At 39.3% G+C, this 23,572-nt stretch overlaps 1 long non-coding RNA gene across 1 annotated transcript; it reads right to left on the bottom strand.

The window, feature by feature from the left end:
• Nucleotides 1–455: 455 nt before the first annotated feature.
• Nucleotides 456–2,499, bottom strand: LOC142223008 (uncharacterized). The gene is made up of 4 exons (XR_012718483.1): nucleotides 2,128–2,499; nucleotides 1,683–2,069; nucleotides 969–1,619; nucleotides 456–874 (listed from the first exon to the last, which is right to left on the bottom strand). It is a non-coding gene; the product is annotated as an uncharacterized LOC142223008 (long non-coding RNA).
• Nucleotides 2,500–23,572: the final 21,073 nt, after the last annotated feature.

The raw sequence follows: 23,572 nt of genomic DNA on the forward strand, positions 1-23,572 counted from the left end.
GGGAAACCTCTCCAAATGTTAGGAAATCATGTTGGGCATAATTGTCATTAAAATTTTTTTCAAAAAACTTCTTCCGTGGTTCAACCTTTGAAGGTTTCCATCGGGATTAGGTGACCAGGACACAAAATCCAGCCTGGAGGACACATATTAAAAACCTAGAAAAATTGGACAAAGGAACGTGAAAGCTGACATTAATACGAACATTTTGAGATATCACACATGTTCAGAATCAGCTCGGTTCCTTGTCAAATTCCAGATTTAAATTCCATCAACTGGAGGGCAGGACAAAAAACCCCAGCGACGGCTGACTTGTTGTACATTTTTTGAAAAAAAAAACCTCTCCAAATGTTAGAAAATCATGTTGGGCATGATAAAAACTTTTTCAAAAAACTTGTTCCGGGGTTCATTTATCTACATTTATACACAAAAAAGTGAACCTACCATGAAAGAAAATATAGGTTTTCAGAGAATTTTTAATGAAATATTTTTCTAATTGCATTGTATAAGAAAATTTCAAAATTTGGGGAGAAACTTGGAGTTAAATGAAACACTTTTTAAAATATAGATATATAAAATATAAAATATAAAATGTATTGCGTCAACAACAGTACGTTTGGCATATTGCTCTCTGAGCCTAGCAACGCTGGGATGAATTTGTGAATTATTCACAAACAGATTAACACTTGTTTTCGGTCTTTCATTGGGTGAAACCTTATCTGACCCTGATACCGCCTTGGCAGCCGATGCAGTCTTTGGTTGTGGAGTCTTTGGCGTGTTGGAACCAACTTTATTGCCTGATGCTTTTTATGCTTGAAAATGATCTTTGAGCTTCTTGTATTGCTCTTCGTTCTGCCTTTGATAGTGCTGTATTTTTCTGCAAATAGACAAAATGCTTATAGGTTAGAGAACATTTTTGCACGCACATATTTTATTTATGTATTGAATTATATCGTAAAATAGAAACTTACTACGTAATCCTTAGACCACTACCACAGACATCTAGAAAGGACCCCATTATCCAAAATAACGCTTGGTTTAGATTATCAAATTTTCCATAGAAATAAAATTTTGGCAAAAGTTTCTATAGAAATAAAATGTTGACAAAATTTTCTATAGAATTTGTTATTTGTCCTGTAACCTTTTCAACCGTTGTTGCGCCACCACCCGATTTTGCAGCTTTGGCTGCTTGTTTCGCCAATTTCTCGTTCAGCCTTTATTTGTTCACGCGATTTCATACTGGTTGTCGATTCCTTATTTTGTGTCTCAGGCACAGAGAGTTTACTTTACTTGTTTCTACAAATGTTTCGGATATTCCCGTATTTTTGCTTTTGCTTGTTTGACCAACTTTTTTGATTCAAGTTCAGCTCTTATTTGTTCTCGAGTCTTTCAGTATCCTTTGGAGTATTCTATTCATTTGATGTGGACTTAATTGAGGGTGTAGAATTTTCCATGATGTTGGGACTTTTAATCGTTTCGGCTTTTAAAATAGATTCGGTTTCTAATTTCAACTAAAGCTTAATTTCCGTATTTATTTCAGTCGTTGTTACTTCTCCAGGATTTATAATTCTTGATTTTTTACGCCGTTTATGTTTCTTATTGGATGACTTCACAGTGCAAAGCTTGAAAGAAAACAAAATTACTAAATGTGCAATCAAGGTTTTACATTAGCTTCCTTTTATTACCTTCATGGTAGAAATCCTTAGAGAAGCGTAATATGGGAATAAAGCAATCAATGTTTCAAGATTTTCTGCAATCGAAGGTTTAAATGCAGGATGTTTTCATTCAAAGAACAATACAAATACAAATTAATTTCACAACTACGTTAATCATCTGGATGTGACAGAAGCAATTACAAACAAACACATTGACAGTTGTTGTTTTTGTCCTAGTGATTTTACCTTTCTAAGTGTACACTGCTGTACACCCATGGCTGAATAAGGAGGTGGAATCACGATAACAAAAACAACAAATTTCAATATGTTGTTTACAATTTTAAGAAGTCAACATCAGCTGATAAAAGAATCGTATGGCATTGGTAAAAGTGGCAGTTATTTATTCTTTCAATTGTCCTGAAAAAAATAATTCAAATCAGAGAAAAATAAAGAAAAATAAATTTAATTGCGTCACCTATGAGTGATTGTGAAGTGGGTAATTCATCCGAGGAACGCCGATATGAGACAAATAAGACTATAATACCCACCAAAGTTAACAATGGAAGTCAGTCAAATGGATCTTCGCCGTCTATTAACAAAAACAGTTTATGATGCAGTTTAAAAACTGATGTGCGTGGTATTGTGGGTCTGGAATATGTTATCAAGATACTCAAGTCATCTTTGAACAATTCTCCAGCTATGAATGCGCGAGTTTGTTTGAGATGCATTTGCTATGCAGTGTCATTTGGAGAGCTGCAATCACCATAAACATATGATTTTGACATCTTAAAATTTGGTCGAAATAAAAAAATTGTAATCATATGGGCCTATGATTTAACCTTCTTGTTCAGCCATGTGTACACCCATAGAAAAATACCTGCGTGAAGATAGCGACGTCGCTGACTTTCGATAACAAGGTTATCGAAAAATAACAGGGTGACACAGAGACGACAAAAACTGAATTAATATAAGACGGACAGACAGAATATTTAATAAAATTTATGTATTTCCTAGCTTAAAAATAACGATTTATAAACAGAATATTGTAGAGAACACCTTTACCTACAATTTGGTGTGCCACATGTGCCTGTTCAATGTTATTTAGCTTGGTTATTACTGGGTACTCGTGGTCAGGACACTATTTCCCATGTGGAGTCCAGGAATGGACTTCGTACACAAAAGTGACAACGGATATTGATAGAGGGCATCAATAGCTACAATTTGGTATACCACATGTATCTAGGAAACGCCGAGTGTAGAACAAAATTTTCCAGAAACTGTTGGACGCACTGGTGGTCAGGACAGTATTTCCAGCGCTGAGGGCAGGAATGGACTTCGTACACAAAAGTGACAACGGAACTTGGTAGAGGACATCAATACCGAAACTGCCTTCAGTTTATGCTGACTCGGTGATATCATACCACTTGAAATTTCATAACCTAAATATTCAATCTTCGTCATCAGAAATTTGCATTTCTTAATATTCAATTTCAAAGACGATCTTCTAAAAACTTCCAACCCCAGCTTCTGAAAAACCGCAGGGCCATTTGAAACACCAAAAGACATTCGCGGAAACTCATAATGCCCGTCTGGCGTGATATAGCTGTCAAATGTCGCGAAATCTCTGCCATTTTCACTTGATAGTACCCACTTCTCATATCAAGCATATTGAAATATTTCATTCCATTCAGCCGATCAATCTGATCAGAAATCATTGGTAGAGGGTATTTCATCTTTTTCGTTACTCGATTGCGAGATCTATTTCGATCGCCATTTCTCTTTTTCACTATTAATATCGGAATGGCGTATTCAGAATTTGGGTCTACAATTATGCCGGCGCTATTCAATTTGTCCATCTCATCACGTACAAAATGTCTTTCAGATTCGCTAAGACGATATGGTTTGTATGTAACGGGTGTATTATCATTCAATTCAATAGAAAAATCGGTATCCGTAGTACCTCCTAGTTCGCTTAAAGTCAGGGCGAAACAATCTCTATAGCCAGTAATCACATTCAATAGTCTCTTTCGGTAATCCTCATTTATCTCCGGATTAATATCAATCATTTCAATAAAATCATTCGCAGTCCCATTTTTTTCCAAAATCAAAATTTTCAGCCTCATCATCTAAAATACATAGCTCACCTTTCGTTATTCGCTCACCTTTTTCAAAAATAATGTCGGTAGAAGACATATTAATAATCGGCACAGCTAATCTATCGTTTGTTGAATCAATTACAAATGCCGGTATTATCGACCCCATTCTGTTTGTCGTTGAGTCAATATAAAATTGTTGAGCACCACTCAAATTTTCGTCCGTCTTTAAGGCCGGTATGCACCTCTAGCGAAATTTTCGGTAGCAAACATTTATTTAAGTCTACAACAAAAAAAAAAAAACAGGGCTGTGTACACAAATTTTAAACCAGCTAATCGCTTTTAAAAATTGTTAATATATTTTCCAAATATTCCTCAAATAAATTGTTTATTATTTACAGACCTTTTAAAACTTTTACGCACACAATGATTGTCCTCTTCTTCTTCTTCTCGTCTGACGTTCGAGGTAGAACGCCAGATGTTTCAAAGGGTGGCATGAGACACTGAGTCTATGTCGCCACCCTTGTCTTGTTCAATGCGAGCGTTGTCTTCTGCTTTCATATCATTCGAACTTGTCTTGTTCCAGCTGATCTGATGCGAGGGGTGAAACCAAGAGTTTCACCCCGATATAAAATGTCATATACATATATGAGCTTTAGAGAGGAATCTCTGTAAGATCTTAAATGCCTCGATGTTCTTGGTGCGGAGGATTTCCTCTATGTTGCGGGCAGTAATGCCAATTCTATAAAGATCCTTAAAGAAATTAATTCCCAGTCTGCCATCAACCAATCTGCATCTAAACAAAACATGGTCGATAGTTTGAGAGAACCCACAGTCACATAGGTGTGTTGGTGCAAGATTAATGACGAACAAGTGGGCCTTAAGCTGATTGTGGCCAAATCTCAGCCTGTTAATCAGGCATATAGTATTTCTTTGCAGCGAGCTATCTTTAAACCATGGAGGGGAATTAACATTAGGCTCCAACCGAAAGAGGAATCTCCCAAAAGGGCTCTCTCGCCACTTCCTCTGCCATACTTCAATAGCCTTCCTTTTGTGTGTTGGGTAGAAGTCCTTATGGTATGTAAGTCCAGATATTGGGTCCGGAATGTTGTTGTTTGCTATTTGATCGGCGATTTCGTTTCCTTCAATGCCCGAATGACTCGGGACCCAAAGGAAATGTACGGACTTGCCACTTTGATGAAGATCATACAAAATATGTCTGATCTGATAGATTAGAGGATGATGTTTATTCTTACAGTGAGATTTTAGTGACATTAGAACTGAGCGGCTATCCGTTATCAATAAAAATTTCTCCTTATCTGAACCGTCAATGAATTTAAGTGCCTCCAGAATGGCAAAAGCTTCTGCTGTATAAATAGAGCTGGTCGATGAAATACGGAAAGAGCCTTCTATTTCTAAATTCGCACACCAGAATTTCAGAACCAGAAATTCTTTCAAATATTGCCCAACGATTGGCGACAAGACCGTTGAATTTGTCTTGTATTTCGAAACTTGTAGCCTCATTTGTCTTAACATCCAGGAACTCTATAGCAGTTTTGTGGAATATTGCTTCTAGAGGAATTGTATATTTCGGATGTGGGTTACATGAAAAGACATTTTCAAATGCTATCGTTTCTTGTACCATTTTCATCCATTGAGGTATTTTGTCGGCTTCGACGTGAGAGATATAATTTCGAGTGATCTCTATCACCGGGTGGTCTTGCCAAGCGGAGATTCTATTTGCGAAACAGCGGCCGAGGTACTTGAATCTCTCTGGTAATGGCATTATATTCGCAGTTTGTTCCAAACTGAGAACATGCGTAGAGCACAAAGCTCCAAGGCATATCCTAAGGCATTTGTATTGTATCCTTTGTAAAGTAAGTAAAGCGTCCTGGGAGCATTCCAATAGCAAGAACCCCATGTAATCAATCTTGGGACGAATAACAGCCGTAAATATATCCTTAGTAGATTCTGTGGGTCAGAACCCCATGATACACCGCCTAGGGACCTTATGATGTTAATAAAACTTGAACAGTTGCTTTTTATGGCCTTTATTTGTTGATGTAATTCAAGATTATGGTGGAAAATGAAGCCAAGAAAGTTAAAAGAAACTTCATATTCGATTGGGGTGCCATAGATGGTGATTTGGCTGGGGCTAATAAATCTCTTTCTTTTCCAGTGAAATATGACCGCCTTAGACTTAGACGGAGCTAAAGTTAATTATATGTTATGAAGGTTCTCAATCAGCATGTCTAGGTTTCTTTGAATATCCCGGAGGGCAATAGACAAATCCGTATTAGAGGTGTATATCACCACATCATCAGCATATGCCAACGCATCAATATCCAAACCGTCCAGAATACCGTTGATGTATATATTAAAAAGTAATGGGCTCAGGATGGAACCCTGAGGAGTCCCAGTAAAAGATCTTCTATTAAAATTACCATGTTCCGTTTGTATGACGTATTCTTTATATATCAATAGATTTCGTAGTACTTTGAGAAAATGAGCATTAATACCAATATTTAAAACCTTCTCGCAAAGAATTTCTAAGTTTACTCCTTCAAAAGCGTTTTTGATGTCAACAAAGACAGCAACTGTGAATTTCTTGTTTTCAATGTTCGATTTAATATTAGCCCATAAAATGGAAATATTATCGGCTGTGCTTCTGCCTGTACGGAAACCGTTTTGATGATGATGCATTTTGTGGTTTTGCTCAAGGAAATGTTCAACCCTTACCTTGATCATTTTCTGAAAAGTTTTTCTTAGGCATCAGATCAATGCGATTGAACGATAGGAAGTGACCTCCTGAGGTGGCCTATTCTTCTTCAAAATGGGAACGATTTTAAAAGATCTCCATCCCTCGGGGATAACTCCAGAGCGCCAAATATTGTTGAAGATGTTTAGCAATTCAGCCTTGTTTATTGAACTAAGCAACTTGATATGTCCGAACCGAATGCCATCCAGGCCTGGGGACGTGTCCCTGGAATTTTCGACCGCAGCCTCGAGCTCGCGCAGGGCAAATGGCGGATCTAGCGTGGTTGTGTTTTGCTCCAAATTTATCGCTTGAGGTTCAGCGGTAGGGCCGTGAGGGCCAGTAATTGCGTCCATGAAACTTGTTAAGGTTTGCTCATTCATGAGTTGTTTTGTAGTGTTCCAGCCTTTGAATTGTTTAACTTTCTTCCATAATTCGCTTGCAGAAATGTCACAGCTCAGCTGTTCGCAATAATTTTTCCATTCAATTCTTCTTTGAGACCGTAGGGTGTAGAAATAATTTTTTCGTGCTTCGTCCAGAAGTTTCAGGTTTTGGCGAGAGGGAAGCCTATTAAATCTTTTGACCGCAAGACGTTGGATCGCAGCAACTCTGTTGCATTCAGCGTTCCACCAAGATGAGTTTTTATGTTTCTTACATCGACTTACTGTTTTCTTAAGTGACTCGTAAAACAGATTAGCAAAGGTATCACATTTCTTGTGTTCCGGACGCTCTAGAAAGTGATTATTTCTAAATATGTCAAAAACAGTCTTATTTATCACAGATTTGTTGATAGTTTTAGGTATATAAGTCGGTGGAGACAGTGTTTCCGCCTGTGTAGCCAAAATGTCAATTTGAATGCAGCAATGAGTACTACCCATTGTCTCTTTCAAAGTCTTCCATATTATGATGTTCGCTATATTGGAAGAGACCATAGTAAGGTCTACAGCTGAGTGACCTCTGGAACCCAAAAAGGTTCTAGAACCATCGTTTAGAATCGCCAAGTCATAGTCCTGAGCAAATTGAAATACCTCACGGCCTTTCAAGTCGTTAACGGAGTTACCCCATTGGATATGATGTACATTGAAGTCTCTGCAGATTATAATTTTGTCTGAGTGTGAGTACTTGTCCAAAATATTCTTCAGGTTGTATGAAATAGAGGGTGGAGTATAAAAAGACAAAATTAGTAACGGGCCAATATTAGTGTATATCTCGCAAGCGATGTATTCAATTTCCGTACGGATATAATCAGAAGGAAGCAATTTGAACTTGATAGTGGACCTTATTAGTATAGCGACCCCTCCACCTCTAGTAGAAGATGGGCGGTCTTTTCTTAAGAAGTTGAAGTTCGCAATCTTGCAGTTATCGGTAGGTTTCAAAAAAGTTCCGGAGATACAGGCTATGGAAAAATTATTTTTATTGAGAAATTCGGAGATTTGTTGCTGTTTTTGTCTAATGCTGGTTGAATTAAGTTGTAGTATCTTTATGTCCATTATCTATAGAAGTATTAGTATCTGTTAAGGAAGAATCTTGTGTAAGTAAAGAAGAATGGAATGTTTCGAAATCGATGTTCTTAGAGATGAGTTTTCTCACGGGATGAAAGTTCAGTGTCAAAAGATATATCGGACCCGAGGCTGAGGTCCTCGTCCTTATCCAAAATGGGTGCGTTTTCACATACTGGTACTTCTGCTACTATATTTGGGGTTTTTGGGTCGACTGCCTTTTCCCAGTTAAGGCCGGTATGCACCTCTAGCGAAAAATTTCATTCCCATAAGAAATGCATTGCTATTTATGCTAACGAAATTTTCGGTAGCGTTCAATTTCGTAAGCTGGTACGCACCTCTAATGAAAATAACAGGGTTGTCAAAAGCATATTTTGGCAGCAAACATTTAATTTATTACAATCATTGTGTGCGTAAAAGTTTTAAAAGGTCTGTAAATAATAAACAATTTATTTGAGGAATATTTGGAACATATATTAACAATTTTTAAAAGCGATTAGCTGGTTTAACATTTGTGTGCCCTGTTTTTTTGTTGTAGACTTAAATAAATTTTTGCTACCGAAAATTTCGCTAGAGGTGCATACCGGCCTTTATCGGAAATAGTATTCTCCTCTTCCTCTTGTATACTGATCGGAGTGTTAGTTTCTGTTGTTGTAGAATTGTGCACCGAAGCTGCACTCTGAGAGATATCAATGGTTCCCCCATTACTGGGCAGCACCACAGGTACCAGGGCACATTGTGCGTCTCCAACCCTACGTTTCTTGTTTGGAATAGGGAACTCTTTGGAGTTGAACGAGAAAACAGATGAGACTATATTTTGTATCACAGGTTTTCGAGGGGCCATAAGTTTAGCCCTTTCGATGTTTTTATTCCTAATCTCAACTCTTTTCTCGCAAGAGTCCGAAGTGGCCTCATGAAACTGTTTGCAATTAACACATTTAGGTATTTCCTTGCATTCGCCATTGTGGATTTTGCCACAGTTGTGACATACCTTCTTTTGCCGGCTGCAAACCTTCTCGCTATGATTGAATCTCCAGCATTTCTTACACTGTACTACAGCTTCCACGTAAGGCTTGACTGGAAAGATAACCCCGCAAAGCACTATGTGCGATGGAAGCATCCTCCCTGAGAACGTCACGCTGACTTGGTCCAATCTTTCGATGCCGCTCTTCCACTTTTTCGTGAAGCGTCTAACCTCTGTTACTTCAGCAATATCTGAGAGAGGCTCAAATTCATCAGAGTGGCGAATCCGAATATTCTCGAATATAAATTGATCAGTAAAATCCTCCTGATCCGGTGTAGCTATTACACCTCTAGCCTCGCATAGTTCAGTTGGTATATAAACTCTATAGTTTGATCTCAAAAATGGATCCGCAGCGATCTTGTTAGCCGTGATTCTGCTCTTGGTGACTATCTTGAGTTTCCTCTTTGATATAAAATAAATCTCGATATCAGCGTACTCACCGTATAATTTCTTGCTAAAACGAGCAAGTCTTATCGGTAAGTCGCCTAATAAAGGTTGAATGAATACAAGGTACTCGGTCTCAGGATGAAAATACGCCCTGATCCTCGGGAGGGAAATTTCAGCCCCACCAGGATCTCCCGTCCAATGATTGTAATAAATTAAATGTTTGCTGCCAAAATATGCTTTTGACAACCCTGTTATTTTCATTAGAGGTGCGTACCAGCTTACGAAATTGAACGCTACCGAAAATTTCGTTAGCATAAATTAGCAATGCATTTCTTATGGGAATGAAATTTTTCGCTAGAGGTGCATACCGGCCTTTAGCCCAGTATGGAGCTCTTGCGAAAATTCCCATTGCATGCCAATAATACAGTTTTATAATGCATTTCATATGGGAGAAAAGTGTAAACAATCGATAACAATGCCTCACGTAATTTTCGGTAGCAAAAATACCAATGCATTTCTTATGGGTAGCGGAAATTTCGTTTGATGTGCTTTACAGACTATCAGTTATTCCGGACGGAATGTCGGTGTTTGTAAAGAATCTTAAAGTGTGTCGGATCGATACGACTTGTCGGCGATGACTAAATAATTGGTAAATGTGTTATCGATCGCATAAACATGCAGCAGTATCGATTATGCCTTTGGACTTAACTTATAATGTGCACAATAGATATGTTCGACACGAGCACTGTCGTCCGGAATAACTGATAGTCTGTAAAGCGCATGAGGTGCATACCGGGCTTTTACAGCAACAAAACAAACATGGTTAGGCGGCAAGACAATACCTTCTTTAACCCATAAGCTGGTTTTCAATTCTCATAGGAACCAGTAAAACCTTATATTCATCTTTGCAATGGCTGCAATCACGAAAAGAGGAAATGAAGATGCAAATACAACAAACAGCACCGCCACCAATTATTTTAAAAACAATCCTATTTAGGCGGAGCAACTGTAAATGATTGCTCGTGGGGGTCTTCCTAAAATAATATATATAATGGGTACTTGAGGTACCCATTCACAACTATCGCAAGCTATGTAAAGCGGACATCTTTCTCATTTACGAGAGTGGTGGTTTTGGGATCCAGAGATCAATTGTGTATATATCCCGAGGTATTGCGAGAACAGGGCAATTCAAATAAAATACAGATCGATTTGTCGATTGCGAGTGCAAAAAAGAACTTGTGCTTTTCATCATCGTGTGGAATCGCGCAAAGATGATCTGAATTTAATGGACATTGAAGACTTGGTTAAAGTAGGTAAAAACTCAAAATGTGTCCATATTATGGAGTCAAAGAACTGATTGAAGATGCAGACAATGTGTTTATGTCCTACAAACTATTGTTACGTTTTTTATATTTAGGCGTTTTTAATTACCCGACAATTAAAACACAGTTCTTTTAAATAACGACAATCTACAATTTATTTACTATGACTTCACACTTTACAATTCGTTCACACTGAAGTTATTCGTTTGACGCTTTAATTAAGACTGACTCGTTAGCAGCATGCGAGCGCTTTTATATATGACGGTGTGGCAATACGAGAACATTCTGGTAGCACTACAATATTCTGGCAACGCCAGAACATTCTTAGACAATGCTAGAAGGATCTACGACCATTAAGTAATTCGTCTGGTGGCTGCCAAACACATACACACTCACATAGATATATGCTCGCATTACTACAACAACAATGACAATAGACAATGAGATGAAATGAGAAAGCAAAATAACAAAGCAAAGGGGTTGTTATTCTATGAGAGAGTAAGAACTAACATTTCGGTAAGCAAACAAAAGAACATAAAAGAAATTCAGGAAAATACTAGAAAATGAATAGATGATTCCAACAAGTGATAGCGAAATTTTATCGTTACAATTTTAAATTTTAAATTAACGGAAACTAATTTAAATAAACTTATATCTATAATTATCAAATTCGTAACACTGCCTCCCGCTTAAGCCTGTTCGTCCCGAACAGGCACAGAACCTGTTCCGTAAGGAGCCAATCGTTCCAGATGTACAACTTTCATCTTTGATCTAGGGCTGTCGTCCTTCTGAATCCGGTATACAACATCATTGATCTTCTTGATGACTTTGTATGGGCCTTCCCACTGTGTTTGCAGTTTAGGACACAATCCTTTCTTTCGTTGCGGGTTAAATAGCAGAACCAATTCTTCTTCTTGGAAGCCTTCAGTATTTACAGCACGATCGTATCTCGCCTTCATTCTGTTGCTGACCATTTTTATTTTGTTGCGCACTGATTCGTGAACTTCACCGAAAGTGTTTGGGATGTCGTTTCTGTTTTCTTCCATGGCGAGCTCATTAGGTTTAGCACCGAATATCAGATCACCAGGCAACTTCAACTCAGTTCCGAATAGAACATTGGCCGGTGTTCGAGAGGTGGAATCATGAATGGCAGATCTATACGACAGCAAAAACTTTGGTATATGCTCGTCCCAGTCCCTCTGGCCGTTGTCCACTACTTTTCGAAGATGTTCCTCCAGAGTGCGATTAAACCTTTCTACCATGCCATCGGATTGTGGATGTAATGGTGTAGTCCTCGTTTTCTTGATACCAAGGGATTCACACATCTCTTGGAATATGGCCGATTCAAAATTTCTTCCCTGGTCTGAGTGAATCTCGGACGGCACACCGTAGCGACATATCCAGTTTTTGTTGACAACATCCACAATCGTTTTTGCTTCTTGGTTTGGAATTGCATACACCTCCGGCCATTTGCTGAAGTAATCCATGACCACAAGGACATAACGGTTTCCAGAATCACTTACTGGGAAAGGGCCTGCCACGTCCATTGCTATTCTTTCAAACGGAGCTCCTGGTCTATATTCTTGCATAGGACCTCGACTTTTCCTTGTTGGACCTTTCGCCTTCATGCACTTCTCGCAATTGGCTACCCATTCAGCAATTGATTTCTGGCATCCAACCCAGTAGAATCGTTGCTTCACTTTCTCGGCGGTTTTGGTTATTCCCAGATGACCTCCACTGGGACCATTATGGAACTCCGCCAAAACATCTCTTATTTTGGAATCTGGAACGATGATCAAATTTCGGCTGCTCTTGCCATCTTCGCTTTCCCATTTACGTTGCAGGGATCCATTGACTAGAACTAAACTATCCCATTGAGCCCAGTATGATTTCATAAGTGGACTTTCGGCTGCGATGTCTTTCTTACTGGGCTTCTGGTTCTCTTCCTTTGCCGAAATAATTTTGATCAAAATGGGATCTTTACGCTGTTCTGTTAGCCAGTCCACTCCAGATTCGACGTGTAACAGCCGAATATCAACAATCTCCTCCTTGTGTTCAGCTTTCGAGCAGTGCTTGCATTCTATACTGCAAGGTCGACGTGACAAGGCGTCAGCGTTACCGTGTTTTCCACCTTTTCTATGCTCGATACTGAAATCATAGCTTTGGAGCCTCTCGATCCAACGTGCCAGTTGAGCTTCCGGATTCTTGAATTGGAGCAACCATCGTAGAGCTGAGTGATCAGTCCTGAGCAAGAAGTGTTGTCCATACAAATATTTATGATAATGTTTTACACTCTCTATGACGGCTAGCAGCTCTCGTCGCGTTACACAGTAGTTCTTTTCGGGCTTGGACAACGTTCGGCTGAAATATCCGATGACCTTCTCCTTGCCGTCTATCTGTTGGGATAGCACACCTCCAATACCATGCGCGCTAGCATCTGTATCCAAAACAAATTTTTCGCCCGGAATAGGATACGCTAGAACAGGAGCTGAACATAAAAGTTCTTTTAAATGTTGGAATGAATCTTCCTGTTCGTCGCTCCACTGGAACTTCTGACCTTTTTGCGTCAATTTATGGAGACTAGCGGCGATGCTGGCGAAGTTTGGGACGAATCGTCGGTAATATGTACATAACCCAAGGAAACTTCTTAATTCGTGGAGATTTCGGGGTCGTGGCCAATCTCTGACAGCTTGGATTTTGTCTTCATCGGTGGATATGCCCTCTGCAGTCACATGATGACCCAGGTATTTAACTTCCCGCTGGAAAAGGGAGCATTTCTTTGCGTTAAGGCGTAGACCAGCGGCTGACAATTGCTGGATAACGTCTTTCAAGTTCTTAAGGTGCTCGTCAAATGTTTTGCCCATCACTATGATGTCGTCCAAGTATATCAAGCACGATTTCCAGTGCAACCCCTTCAGTACCCGCTCCATCAATCTTTCGAAGGTAGCCGGAGCGTTGCAGAGCCCGAACGGCATTACATTGAATTGCCAGAGACCGCCATTAACGCCAAAAGCCGTCTTTTCCTTGTCTTTCTCGGCGATCTCTACTTGCCAATATCCACTCTGCAAATCAAGCGTAGAAAACCATGTTGTTCCGGCTAGTGTGTCCAACGTGTCATCAATGCGTGGAAGCGGATAACTGTCCTTTTCGGTTACATCATTCAGTTTTCTGTAGTCCACGCAGAATCGGGTACTTCCATCTTTCTTTTTGACCAGCACAACTGGGGAACACCAAGGACTTGATGATGGCTCGATCACTCCACTCTCCGCCATTTCCTTTATGAGCTTTTGAACTTCGCCTCTTTTTGCCAGGGGAACACTTCGTGGTGCCTGTTTTATGGGCCTTTCTTCTGCGGTTTTAATTTCATGTTTCACTACAGATGTTCTTCCTTGATTTCCCTTTTCAGAAGCAAAAGCAGAGGCGTTTTTCCACAACAATTGCTTGGCTTTATTTCTCTCTGACGGCGATAGATGACGTGTCCAAGCCTCGAAATACCCTTCTAGGTGTTTTCTCACTGCTCCATGTGTCTTTGATGAGTTGCCTTCCAAATTGACTATTGCCTCGGCTGGTGTACATTTTCCAATATCAGAAAATTTTACAATTTGCTCATGATTGTCAGACAAGTTCAAGACACGAACTGGTATTAGTCTCTCTTCGTTCGTTGTTACCAGGGCATTTGCTATCAAGATGTTGTTGCTTTTGTTTTCTGCTGGTTCAACAACCCACAATTGGCCGACTTCACAATCTCCATTCATAGAAACCCATATAATTGCTTCGGCATTCGGTGGTATAGACTCTGACTGGCTCGTTGTCAAACGTCTGACAGGTGTATTCTCGTCGTATCCCACGTTTACCGTTATTTCGGCATCGCACCATGCCATTACACGACGCTTCATATCCAGATTGAGGCCAAAAGCAATCATGAAATCCGCTCCAATTATAACTTCGTCTACTATATCGGCCACAATGAAATCATAAGTAACGGATTTGTTAGCAATAGTTAATTTTACGGCGACCTTTCCATATACGGTTGCGGGTTCCCCTGTAGCCGTGCGTAGCTTGACTCCAATCAGTGGTGTAACTTTTCCTTTTACTAAATCAGATCTAATGATAGACTTTGATGCACCAGTATCCAACGTCAAAGTACGCTTGTCGCCATTAATAACACCCGCAATAGTTAAATTGTTATTTTTCTGTTGAACTATTGCTATGGAGATGGTGGGGCCATCGTCTGTGGGAGCCAGCTCTTGCCCCGCTGAACTAGCTCGATTTAGTTTAAAGGTGACTCACTTGACTGTGGGGTCGCCTTCTTATGGCTATTGTTTAATGGAGATGGTGATGTGGACCTTGACCGTTTGCGTCGTGCTTTGCATTCTCGAGCTAGATGTCCCGGCTTATCACAGTTATAGCATTTGATCCGAGATTTATTTGCCTCTTGCTTCATTTCTTGCATTGCCTGCTTCATAGCCTCTTTCATCGACTCAATAACGGACTTTGGTTCGTCACACTCCGTCTCTACTTTACGTACCTTGTGAATTTGAGGCCGCGCTAGCAATCTTGCAGTCTCCTGTGCAAGTGCGAATGTTACTGTTTCAGCGAATGTAGCCTTTTGTGACGCATATGTTGCACATTTTATATCTGGGTCTCGAATTCCATTGACGAAGGTCTCAATCTTGATGCGGTCCACAAGAGGATGACTCTCACCTGGGTATGTCAAAAGCACTAGCCGCTCAACTTCTGTTGCGAAATCTTGTAGGGTTTCGTTCGATTTCTGGATTCTTCCTCTCAATTCCATTCTGAAGATGTCCTGCTTATGCTCTCCGCCATACTTGCGTTGGAGTGCCGCTATTACTTCATTATAGTTATTTCTAGAAGCAGCGGGAATGCTTTGTATCACATCAGCAGCATTGCCCTTTAATGCCAATAGAAGTTCAATTGCTTTATCATTGTCATTCCACAAATTTCTACAAGCAACCATTTCGAATTGGAATTTGAAGACATCAAATGACGTTGAGCCATCGAAAACAGGAGTTTTGATTTTTGAGCCCTCGATGACGCGCACTGGACCACCTTTAATTTCCAGCTCTGACATTTTTTTCTCGATGTGCAGAAACTTCTCATCATGAACCATAATTTTCTCATCCACAGAAAGAACTTTCTTATCCAATTCCACAATTTGATTTTCTATATGGTCCACACGTTTTTCCATGCCTTCAGAAATTTGTTGTAGTTTTTCATTGAGAATTCTAGAATTTTCGTCCATCTTTTTTGAATTTTCGTCGAATTTTTCTTCCAATTTTCTAGAATTCTCATCCATGATTTTTCTAGAATTTTCGTCGAATTTTTCTTCCATTTTTCTAGAATTTGCTTCCATCATTTTGCTCAAAACATTGAGCATTGATGTGTAATCCACAACACTCGAAGCCACAGATGGAGTTTCTACACTGCTTGTATTGACGAGTATTGATTCATCAATGTCTTCCTTATAATCAAACTCATGCGTCGCAATGTCCATATTACGCCGTTCAAACTCTTCCAGTAGACGCTTTTGAAGCTGGGCCTTATTGCCTGTTGTCGGCAGCTCCAGTTTGCTCAATTCCTTTTTTAAGTCTTCCACACGAAGCTCATTAAACTTCATTGTAGATTTTTTCCCGTTATTTCACTTCCGACACCAATTGTTACGTTTTTTATATTTAGGCGTTTTTAATTACCCGACAATTAAAACACAGTTCTTTTAAATAACGACAATCTACAATTTATTTACTATGACTTCACACTTTACAATTCGTTCACACTGAAGTTATTCGTTTGACGCTTTAATTAAGACTGACTCGTTAGCAGCATGCGAGCGCTTTTATATATGACGGTGTGGCAATACGAGAACATTCTGGTAGCACTACAATATTCTGGCAACGCCAGAACATTCTTAGACAATGCTAGAAGGATCTACGACCATTAAGTAATTCGTCTGGTGGCTGCCAAACACATACACACTCACATAGATATATGCTCGCATTACTACAACAACAATGACAATAGACAATGAGATGAAATGAGAAAGCAAAATAACAAAGCAAAGGGGTTGTTATTCTATGAGAGAGTAAGAACTAACATTTCGGTAAGCAAACAAAAGAACATAAAAGAAATTCAGGAAAATACTAGAAAATGAATAGATGATTCCAACAAGTGATAGCGAAATTTTATCGTTACAATTTTAAATTTTAAATTAACGGAAACTAATTTAAATAAACTTATATCTATAATTATCAAATTCGTAACACTATTTATGGGACAAATCTGCACGGAAAGCAAATAGAATTGAATTGAGCAATACCTCATAATATCGTAAAGATAAATAATAAATAATTTTTATAATTTTTTATAATTTTTAATGGATTCTAAACGCTTGTCTGAAACGTTTGACCTCAAATATTTTCAAAAATTCATAACTTTTTCAGATTGAATTTAGCATTTTTTCGACAAAATTTAAATAATTTGTACAATTTTATGAATTCTTAAACAGTTCTTAACCAATTTGAAACAAAAAATTTAACATGTTATAAAAAATTGAATGAAAAGAACTTTCTGTGTAGTTAAAATGAAGAACATCATTGGGAGTACATCTTCTGGAAGTTCTTTTAAAGTTGTGCCTTTGGAAGAACTTCCAAATTTTTTGATGGGTAACTCTGCACTTCTGCCACATAGGATCAGCAATAATTTTTTATGAAATAGCGCAATGCCTCATGCACACGATCCATAAATTCTGTTCCTGGTGTAATACAATTGCTACCGAATCGTTCGTGTTCTCTCACTTCACCTAGGCTCTGTGACAATCGTTTCAAAGTTCAGCTTCCTTGGTTGAACGAAAACGTCTACTACGCTGTTGATTCATTTTTGCACGAGGGGTCACGCCGTCAATGGCCATAAAGAATAATTTCTGTGGTTTAATTAGAAAAAACAACTTGTCAATATAGTTGAATATGTCCTTCAACATATCCTCCTGTTATGTTGAGATAGATGTTTGTATCATCGGAATGGGAGCAATTGTGAATAATGCCATTCATATCCAAATAAAGATTGTCAAAATCGGGAACCTAAATAGAATACACAAGAAGCTCATAATTACTTCGAGTTCAGCTTTCGTGTGTGACGGTTCAAAACTCGAGCGTTTTATTTTTGGCGGGAGATTTCGCATACTTTTTCATCTCTTCATTAGGACTTTCATCTGCTGTTTTTTCCTTTTTTCCTTATTGGAAAGAATTTAATTTTATCTTCTCACGTTCAACTGCGTTCTGACTGATAAGTTTGCGCCGTTAAGTGTTTTTGCTATTGTCGACGATGTCTGCGGAGGATCCAGGGGATCCTCCACTGGCCAATAGGCCGGCTGGAAGGCCAGGAGTCAAGTCAGTCGCCAAGAGAAATTCTAGTCTGGTCAGGACCACCGATAAGATGAAAGAGAGGAGAATTGAAGGTTGTGCAACCGTAAGAAATGATAGTGCAGGCGCTATTTTGAAGGCTAGTGGGGAAGCCACCATCCATAATAAGGCATCTGCGGTGAATTCCAAGGAACCCCAAAACAATTATTGTTATGACGATAGCCACCCCGGCCCATATATGGTCTACGTTGACGTGATTTCATCAGGTGATATCAGACAACCGATAAGTTTGGTGGGTTTGGCCAGAAAGATCAGAAGTCTCGAAATACCAGACATCGACGCAGTGACCAAAATTGGTTATGGCAGAGGCAAAGTCACATTCAAATATGCCACTGCGGCAAACAATTTTGTTAACGATTGCCGGATGCCAGCAAGTGGATACCAGCCAAAGATTTTTTCCCATTTTGTATCTAGAATGGGGGTGGTATACCCGGTAGATACCGATATTTCGGAGGAAGAAATATCCAAGATGTTTAGAAGTGAAGAGACTGATATTTTGAAAATCTTCAGAGTGAAGCGGAAAGAGGGAGATGAATTTTTCCCCACAAAGAGGGTAAAAATACTTTTCAAGGGGCTTGTGTTGCCGGAATATGTTTTGGCATATGACTACGCAAGGATAAAAGTCATGCCACACATCCCATTTTCGCAATGCTTCAGATGTTACAGATTTAACCACTTCGCTAAACACTGCAAGCAAACGGCATCGTTGTGTCGCACCTGTTTTACTGGACACTTGTTTGGAGAAAATTGTCCAACGGGAAATGTCACCTGCACAAATTGTAAGGGGAATCACAATCCGACGGACAGAAATTGCCCAGCTGGGCCAAGGCATATAATATTAGACGTACCATGACTGTGGAGAATCTTTCCCTTAGCGAGACGAAGACCAAATACCCCACAATCTTTTCCAACCGCTTTTATTTACTTGACGATGACATTGATCAAAGCTTTCCGTCACTACCTAAAAGAGCGACGCGTGAACCAATAAATGTGGCTGGTAACAATGTAAGTGATTCCGCAAGATTTATCCACTCGCAACAATCATTTGCAAGAGTCGCCAGGGTTAACCAAAATAGGTTACGAGAGGAGGAAAACGCTCGGAAATTGCGTGAAAGTCATCAAAGAGCTCTCGACGAAGGGGCGACTTTTATCTCCCCGAATGGTACTGCTTTGGATTATATGTCCCGCAACAAGGTATCTGATTTAGAGAAAACGCTTAGTGAGGTCATTAAAAAAGTAAATACGTTTATAATATCATCAAACAATTTGGATTCGGAACAGAAAAATACCCTTAATTTCATTCGTGAGGAGATAAACAAAGGGCTTATAGAAATGGACATGGAGAATATCATGAAGGCGACAGGTCCAAATGAATCTTTGGACGTGTAATCCTTTTGTATTTTCTTTTTATAATGAAAGTGTTACAATTTAATATTCAGAGTTTGCTTCACGAGAATAATAAGGAACTTTAGAACTGTATATGGAAAGGAATAATGTGGATGTGGCGCTTGTGTGTGAGACGTGGTTGAAAGACGGCTCGTCTTCGAATATTTGTAACTTTAATTTCGCGTTTAGGAATCGTCCAGACGGTTTCGGTGGTGTCGGCATTTATGTGAAAAGGGACATTGCTTATTCCATAATTGATTTTGATTTTGATGCAGAAGTGATTGGTATACGAACCCTTAACTTAACTCGCAATTATAATTTAATCGTTGTGTATATTCCGCCCAACACGCCTATTATGGTATATAAAACAATTATCCACGGAGTTTTCGGCAAGGCCGGACAACTAACGGGACCGACAATTGTTGCTGGCGATTTTAATGCCAAATCCACTCAGTGGGGTGGCACAATGACTGACACTCGCGGGAGGGTGGTTCATGATATGGTGTTGCAGTGCGATTTCTCTTGCCTTAATGATGGGGAGCCAACTTTCAAAATAGATGATCGCTACTCATCTGTGCTAGACCTTGCTTTCGCTAAGGACCTGCGCAGCATACCGGAGTGGAAAGTCAGCAGAGTGAAATTAACGAACAGCAATCATCTACCTATAATTATGGTATTAGATCAACTTGGCAACCCTATCACCCAAGGAAGAAAAGTATGTCACAGAGCGGTTCTGCGGGAAATGTCGACCCTAAACGTCGGTGGAGATATCCTAGATTTCAATAATAACATCGCTACAATTTTGGAAAGAAATACCATAAGAATAGAACCGGGTAACCGATACCAACCCAAGCCATGGTGGAATGACCAAATAACACGCCTCTTTAGACTGAGGCAGGCGGCTAGGGCCAAATATTACAAGACAAGATCTATGAGTGATCTGGAGGCGTTTCAGGACGCTGAAGACGCCTTAAAGGATAACGTGAGAGCCCGAAAGAGGGAGAGTTTCTCGAACTTCATTAATGAATTGTCATCAGCGAAAACTTCTAAACATTTCTGGAATCTCACGAGAAACATCAGAAAATATAAACAGCCGAAAAATATGAACCAGTCCTGGGATGATGAACAAAAAGAAAAATTTTTGACGTGTATCTCGGAGGCTTCAAGACCCACAACAGTACAGGTTTTACCATCAAGTGATACAACATGCCCAGCCCCCCAATTAGATTTTGATATATTGTGCAAATTTTTAAATACAAGGAGCAAAATCTCAGCGCCTGGAATAGACAAGGTCTCATATGAATTTATCAAAAATCTATCACCAGGGAATCAAAAAATGTTTTTTAAAATGATTTGTGACATATGGAGATCGAATCAAGTCCCGGAAATTTGGAGAGATATACGGATTGCGCCAATACCGAAAAGAGATAAAGACCCCACCAAAATTGAAAATTATAGGCCTATCTCTTTGTTGAGTGTACCCCTCAAATGTTTGGAGGCTATGTTGAAAGACAATATTCAAAACTATGTGGAGTCTAGGAACTTACTACCTGCCCGCTGTTATGCGTTCAGGCCAGGGCATTCTCCATCAATGTGTATTAACGATTTAATTAATAAGATATATCATTTAAAATCAATGAACTTTCATGTTATGGGTTTCTGTGTGGACGTTCAGAAGGCATACGACTGCGTGAATATCACTAAACTGGCGGATAACCTGAAGTCACTTGGAATACATATGTCTATAGTCTCGTGGGTCATAAATTTTTTGGGCAGAAGGAATCTCTGTTTTGGATCACGTAGAGTAACAGTTAGAGGCGGTTTGGCCCAAGGCAGTAGTTTAAGCCCTCTACTATTCAATTTATATACAAGGCTGTTGCATGATATCAATTCACAGTTCTGTACGCTATATCAATTTGCGGACGATTTTTTTATGATTGTACACCACAGAGATTTTTCCACGGCAAAATCTATACTTGAGTCGAAAATCATCGAATTTATGAACAAATGCGGTGACATGGATTTACATTTTAATCTGACCAAAACCAACCTCATTCATTTCAACAGAAAGATACGAAACCTGGAATTAGTCCTTAATGGTGTAACGATAAACCAAGTTAATAAAATAAAATACCTTGGGGTTTTTGTTGCAGCAAACAACTCATCAAAGGATCACATAGAATATACTCTGAAGCAAGTAGAACGAAAATGTCGTTTTCTCAATATTCTTAGTGGATGTTCTTTTGGTATAGAACCGGGTAAGTCTATTACCTTATATAAGTCGTTTATGAGATCAAAGATTGAATATGGGGCTGCAGCACTGGCGAATTCTGGCAAGGTGTCGCTTGACAGACTTCAAACTTGTATTAATAGTTACTTGAGGAAGTCCCTAGGGCTAATACGATGTACGCCTACGCCGATTATTTATCATATGGCTGCAGAGATGCCGCCGCGATACAGATTTCAATTGGCAGCGGCTAAGGAGTTGATCAAAACCTTCGCGTACAATTTCCCGATCAAATCCACTTTGTTAGAAATGCCAACCTCTATTAATACCAGCCTTAGTGAGACTTTTTCGAAGTACAGAGATGTATTGGAAGCTGTAGCTGAAACTAGACTATTCACGACCAAATCCCCGAATATACATATTGAGACCGATTTTTTTCAAGGTGCAGCGGTTAAGAAGTCTGAGGCAAATGCTGACGTTGTCGAACGACTGTACAATGAAAAATTGGCTCAACTTCAGAATGATAACTTTGATATTCTCTTCACCGATGGTTCAGTTAACCAGAATGACACAGGCGCTGCATTCGTTCATCTTCGTTCGGGCACTGTATTTGCTTATTTTGATGAAAAAGCTGTATCCTCGATGTCGGCGGAATTAATGGCCATAATTAAGGCCATTGAGTTTGCTATTGACAACGGACTACTCAAAATCGCAATTTTGACTGATAGCCAAAGTGGAATAAGAGCTGTAGCGAACGGGTTACGTGGCAATCATCTGATTGACAGGATAAACGATCTGGCTTGTGTTTTTGGTGGTGAAATCTATCTTCAGTACATACCGGGTCATTCGGGCATATTATTGAATGAGACTGTAGATCAAGCAGCGAAAAGAGCTAAGGAAATCGGGACAAGGTGGGAAACTCAATGGACAATTGCTGATGCAACCAAAGAAGTGTCCAATAGACTGTGGGCTGAATGGTCGGAGGAATACGCTCGAAGGAAAACAACAAGCAGCTCCCACTATTTTGATATTTTTCCTGCCTTGACCAGGAAACCTTGGTTTCGAGAAAAAACACTGCACCCCATTAAATGTCGTCAAATCAACCGTATATTGAGTGATAACTGCTTTTGCAATGCGACACTTTCCAAGATGAAGGTGGTTCCGGACTCTATTTGCCCATCTTGTGAAGTTGACGAAACGGCAGATCATATTATTTTCCATTGTTCACGATATATTTCGGAAAGAGCAAGACATAATCTCACCGATACAGAGACAGTGAAGGATTTCATTGATATACATGGACTTGATCAGATGCCCTCTCTGGCATCTTTTTTGAATGATATTGGTTTTAAAATGTGAATCATAGCCGCTGGCCTTTCCTTGTTATGGCGTTATAGTAGTGATACTGGCCAAATAATTCTTTGGACTGATGGTCCAAAGTAACTGTTAAAAGACAAAAAAAAATAAAAAAAAGAAGCTCATAATTATTTCCTCCAACTTATTACATGTCACTCCACACTTAGGCATTATTCCCAGGCCAATTCACTGAGACAAGGATACCGATCGCTTATGTAGCGGAAAAATTTCGCCCCATTTTTTGTTGTTGTTTTGTATTGATGTCTGCCTTAGGCATATATTTAACTTCAAATGACTTTTTGTTGTTTGTAATAAACAATTGTTGGCTGAAAACAACACTACACATACACAAAATGTCAACTTAAGTCATCTGCCATTTTAGTTTAACATTATAATTATCATGGGGGGTACACACGTTTGCTCGTGACTTTACCT

The sequence above is a fragment of the Haematobia irritans genome, chromosome 2 (assembly GCF_050003625.1).
Source record: "Haematobia irritans isolate KBUSLIRL chromosome 2, ASM5000362v1, whole genome shotgun sequence".
In the NCBI taxonomy this organism is placed as follows: Eukaryota; Metazoa; Arthropoda; class Insecta; order Diptera; family Muscidae; genus Haematobia; species Haematobia irritans.